A 6,000-nucleotide genomic window follows, 5' to 3' on the forward strand; every position below is an offset into this window, starting at 1 on the left:
TTCTATATGCCGATTTTCCCTTTGCATATCACATAGCCAATTCATTGTTATCTAAAAAAATTTCTTGGCCATCTCGCTTTCTCATTACTGTCATACCGACTTATGTTATAGGATCCCACCTGGCGTGCCAGAAAAATGTTTGATGTTGTTTTTCTCAAAATGAGTATACGGGCATGCCAGAATTGGATTTGCGGCTCCAAGTCGAACTGAACAACAATGACCCCAACCGCCGAGGTAGGCAGACACATAGTGTATGATCGAGATATGAAGAGATTGGTCGCCTATTTAGCCACTCACTTGATCTGTAAATTGGATCAGGTGATTTTCACTCTAATGATGGGCTACTCCTTTACCTTTCGTATGAATAAACTTATAATGCCTTGGTTTTCAGAACTTGAGTATACAACTCATTCCCTGAAAACCCGGGTGTTAATGATCAAATCAGTGGCAACAATAGTAAAATCAAAGCGTGATAGCGAAACTAAGCATGGATAAAGCCATGAAACTAAATAGTAATATCTTGGTCCACTTTGCTAGGGACCCAAATACAAAACCAATAAGTTCAACTGTACCAACGAATAAAATCCACTATAATAACTACTGATTTAATCCAAAATATTCTGCCGCCTCCTGATGCAACTCCTTCTCGTAGAACTCTTCCTCCGCTGCGGCTGCATCGACTTGGAATTCGTGTCGTAGTCGTCCTTGCTCACACCTGCATTCTCTATACAGTTGAACATTGGATGAATGAGTGGCCAGCTCAGTGTGAATTCCCCTCAAGATTACACACCGCCGCCTTAAACAGATATAGCATGAAAAGCAAAAACTATACGAAACATAATAAGATGCAGTCTTATTATAGGCATGGATGCATGAATGCTTCATCGACCTGGGGATGCTCATCCAGTCGGACTTGGGCTCGTCACCCATGCAAAAAGGTTGGTCACCAACGCAGCACATCCTGTCCATACATCACATACCACATAATGACCAAGCCATCGTACATCACGTACATAGGTCGATAGCTGGTGGTCTGGCAACTAGTGAAACGATACCCCAATAAACCTGAGGGCACGTGCTACAACATTCAAAAATATCCACCTGTCATCACCAATATGCCATGTATGCATGATTAGCCAAGCCATTATTAGTCCAATTACAATCAACCAGTTTAATGAAGCTTAAGGTCACTACAAGGTGCTCGTCACCCAACGTAGGCCGACAACTCGGGCATAGTATCCCATACCACCATCCCCAACCCATAAGTCTACTGCCTTAGGGTGTTGATAGAACCCGTCAACATGTGACCAATCAATTCTCAATATATGGGGTAGCTACCATCGTATGTTGAGTGGGAATGAAACGTCGAAGATACTAAATTACACGAATAAAATGAGTCGGTATGTATGCTACAAATACAAATAAGCAACGGCGATAAAAATGTAAATGGTTCATCCCATAGTCAGGTAGGTGAAATCATCCCATAGATGGTTAATCCCATGAATAATTTGTCACTAACTTAACCTCCATGTTGAGGGTCTATTCTCAACATAACCAGTCTTATTACACCCGAAGTACGGACTCTCTTTCATAGATAGAGGTTCCCCCCTTTGCCTAGAGAGATTTTGATTCCATATGTGTCTTGCAAACAATCTAATAGCATGTGAGAATGATATAGAGATCAAGTAACGAACCATCTTAAGTGACTAAGGTATCATTCTAATAATTAAAGCAAAACTTAAGTACACATGCAAATATAATTCAAGAGTCACTTAACAGATCAAGGTCTAGCATTTGCATTTGATATTCATGATCATGGATTATCAATTCTCAAACATATATTTGGGTAAGCTAATCAAATGATTAATCAAAGTCTAAGATATCATTTATAGTCAATGTAAAAGCTACCCTTGATCTAATTTGAAGATGGAAAGCCCAAGGGGAGAAGTCATCACCTTTCGCGTCAATTTTCCTTACGTGGTTTCTCCCTTTCTTAATGATCCAAAATCCCATGATTAAGTCACAATCCAATGCCACAAGATTAATCACCTAGGGTCATTCCCAACAAGAGCTTGAGATTAATAACCACATTAGACAAATGATTTCCAAAACTCCTAGTTACCTAGGCCATTGCAAGTAGGTGGGGGGTTTATAAGGACCCACCCAAGTGGGAACTGGGCCTGCACCCCTTTTGATCAAGCCCAACAGTTGTGGCCCAACACTGGGACCTAAAACTGGGCCCGAACTTGGCCTGGTTTGGCCCATCATTTAATGTCCAACGATGGCCCAGAACTGGCCTGGGCTGGACCTGTTTCAGCCCAACCGTAGCTGTCCACTGGTAGCCTAGGAAATGGGCTAGACTAGACCTAGTTCAGCCCAGCCTTGCTGCCCAAACTGCAACCCAAGACTGGACTCAAATGCATCTTGGTTCAGCCCAGCTCGGTTGTTCCAAAGGTGGCCCAGAGACTGGGTTGTTCCAAAACTTATGGGGCCTACCGAGTTAGAACTCAGCTTGTATTAGAGCAGCCTATTTGCTGCCATTTGAGCTACTGAACTCAGTCTGAGTTACCGAGTCTGCATCGTCCAGATGCTGGAGGCGAGCGAACTCAAACAACTACCCATCCGACGCTGTTATTTTAAAGCCATCAAACGAGCAGTCCCCGACAGACGTTGATTTGAACCGGAGGCCAGTCCACATGGCCCGTTGAGTTTGCTCGATTCAAGTTGTTTCACCAACTCGACTCGATAAGTTCAAGTTTGGGTTGGTTCGGGTGACCAGCGACAGTGGAGGGGATGGGTTTCGATTCAGAACCCGATCAAAGACACAGAGGTCCCACACCAGGTTCTGCACAAGTGAGTCAAGCCAGCCCGACATAACACTGTGGGTGAGTAAGTGTCTAACTCAGCTGCCCTGGTCATGGGTGGGACCAGCCGATCCTGACCATGGTGTTAGGCTTACTGCCCTGGCCTAGAGGACAATGGGTCCAGCCATTGCAGTTGATCCAGTATTCAATCAAATAGAGTGGCATTACCTGGATTGTTTTACGTGTTTGCTGAGTCGACTCAGAGTCTTACACAGCTGCTACAGTAGCTTGGATAACACTACCCTGGTAGTAGTAGCTCTACACCAAACTCGCTGAAACGAGTTCCGTGGTGAGTTGCACCCTACGACTCTCCCTTTCTTTCTTTCTTTCTCACTCTCTCACCCTCTCACTCTCGCGGTGGTGCTATAGGTTTGTACTGACCCAACTTGGCCCGAGCTATGCGGGCTGAGTTGGTGCAGTGTGGCACCGAGTCCACTCAGTCGCACTCAGTCACTCTCTCTCTCTCTCTCTCTCTCTCTCTCAGCTCTGGGTGGAGATCCGCAGTGAGGCGACCGACCTGAATTTATAGGCTGGAGGCACGCTGGAGCTGCCCATCCAACGGTCGAAATCTAGTGGTCGAGTTCACGTCCACACCTTCGTTTTTTAATGCATGAGGTTTATCCATCATGAGGGATGGATTCCACTCATCATGGCCCATTAGAAAAGTAACTTCAATCTTAAAATGGGGCCCACGTCGTGATGGTGGGTTTGGCGATCTAACGGGAAAGATGACATGACCATCAATGGTTGATTTTTATCTACGGTATATTGGCATAATCTGGTCCGTTTGAATGGATTAGATGGAGTCGTTGATCACTACGGGGCCCACTTTTCTAGCCGTTCATTGATGTTTCAACCATCTTGTGAGAATTTCTACTGACCACTCCTTCTCATGAGATGAGAAATCTCCTCCAGCAAAAAGGTCGTTGCCTTAGCGGGGAAGGCAAGGATCACTCCACGTGGCACAGTGGGAGGCCCAGATCGCACCAGCAGAGTTTCCTAAAATGGCATTGTCTGCCCTGACCTTTCCACCATGCAGACAGGTGCCTGCCCGTTTTTGGCACCAAGAGGAGCGCTGAGATGCACCCTCAATGGACGGCCAAGATAGGAGGTGTGGTGTTGCCATGGATTGCCAAGCTGGCGGGTTCAAGATCGGGTGCAGATCCTTCATCCAGATGTGTAGCATAAGTGGTCTGATTACGCCATTGTCTGCGCACATGCACGCATGCATGGAGGCCAGTGCACCACAGGGTTCTGGTAATGTGGGTCGTCTGATCATGATGGACAGATTGGATCATGTTAGTGGGCCCTAGTTTCGATGAATGATGTCACCAGATTCAAATCCTACGGTTGGTGGGAAGGTGAGAGAGGATTTTCCTCTCTTTGAAATTTCCATCGGGTCAAACGCTGTTTGACCAGATGACGCGTTCGGTGTGGGGCGGGTGCACGTCCTAAGTGCACATGCACTCTGAATGTGGGGCCCATCGTGATGTTTATTGGGGATTTGCTCCAACCATCACCCTTGATGGGAGGTTGGCCATATCTACAACTCAGGTGGGCTGCACTATGCGGTCCTAGACTCTATATAATGGGTTCCTATTGATCCCACGACTAGATTGGTTTAAAGATTCTATTCAACAATTAAATGGGACCCTAAGTGGTAGTGGAGTTTTATCTTCGTGGTATAGTGTATGGCCCTGTTTAGTTTCTAGGGGATTTGATGGCTAGCCTAGGTGTTGGTAGAAGGTTCCAACAAGTAGTTGAAGGTTTCTCTCTGTCTTGGTTTACGTTAGAACCATTTTCTTTTTAATTAGGTTCACAATTCAGGTTTTAATGGTAACAACCATGTACCAGAGGGGCGGAGTGTTACAAAACTTTTCAATACAAATGAAATTAAATGAGAAAGAAATCCTTTTCGATAGATGAATTGAATCCAACATGCGAGCGTGAACTCAAATTACAGCTACTTGATTACCGCTATGGATTACACTACAAAATGTAAACAACAAGCTGGAGAGTAAAAGATTACACTAAGAAATGTAATTTGCTTAGCAGGAACAGTAAAAGATTACATTATGGAATGTAACCAGAAATTTGTTTGGCGTTGTTTTTCTCACACTAAGCATGCGAGCTTGCTAGAATTGTATTTGTAGCTCCAATTCGAACTGAACTATAATGATCCCAAATGCCAGAGTAGGCAGACACGTAGTGTATGACGCAGATCTAAAGAGATCGAACGCTTATTCAGCCACTCGCTCGATGTGTAAATTGGATTAGACAATTTTCAAAGGGTGGGGTTCATCTTTTGATGATGGATTACTCCATTGCCTTCCATACGAAAGGACTTTCTAATATAGATGAAATTAAATGAGAAAAAAATCCTTACAATCAATCTCAAAGATTAGCTAAAGAACTCATTTCCGATAGATGAACTGAATCCAATATGAGAGCGTGAGCTCAAATTATAGATAAAGATTATTAGCTACTCGATTAATGTTATGGATTACACTACATAATGTAAATAGTAGGCTAGAAAGTAAAGGATAACATTAAGAAATGTAATTTACTTGACAAGAACGGTAAATGATTACACTATGGAATGTAACTTGACTGATAATTTGAAAAGTAATTGAAAGATAGATTTGGTTTGTTTGGGTTATTATGAAATAATTTTTCTTGTTGTAATCCATTTCTATTTATAGCTTTGATCTAACTGTTTGAGATCCTTCCCATGTTTCAATGGTTACTATAACCGTTCTCCACTACTTAGCTTTTGGATGCGTCTCACGTTTTAACGGTTGATGTAACTGCTTAGCATCACTACTTAACTTCCTTTGTGTCTCCCTTTTTCATCTGTCTTATAACTATTTAGCATTACTGCCTTCTAGAGTTTCCTTATCACTTATCCTAGTAACCACTTCAGGTCTTTTTTGCTGACTTGATGGCATTCTGCTTAGTTGCTCGATTGAGCGCCTGGATGACCATATGCCGCTTGACAGACCTCCTGAATGGCCATTGACCACTTTATCGACCTCCTGTCTGGCCATTGACAACTTGATCGACCACTTGGATGAATATCGGCTGCTTGAACAGCTCCTAGATGACCATCAGCCACTTTATTGACTCCTAGATGGCC

The sequence above is a fragment of the Magnolia sinica genome, chromosome 13, assembly GCF_029962835.1.
Source record: "Magnolia sinica isolate HGM2019 chromosome 13, MsV1, whole genome shotgun sequence".
NCBI lineage: Eukaryota > Viridiplantae > Streptophyta > Magnoliopsida > Magnoliales > Magnoliaceae > Magnolia > Magnolia sinica.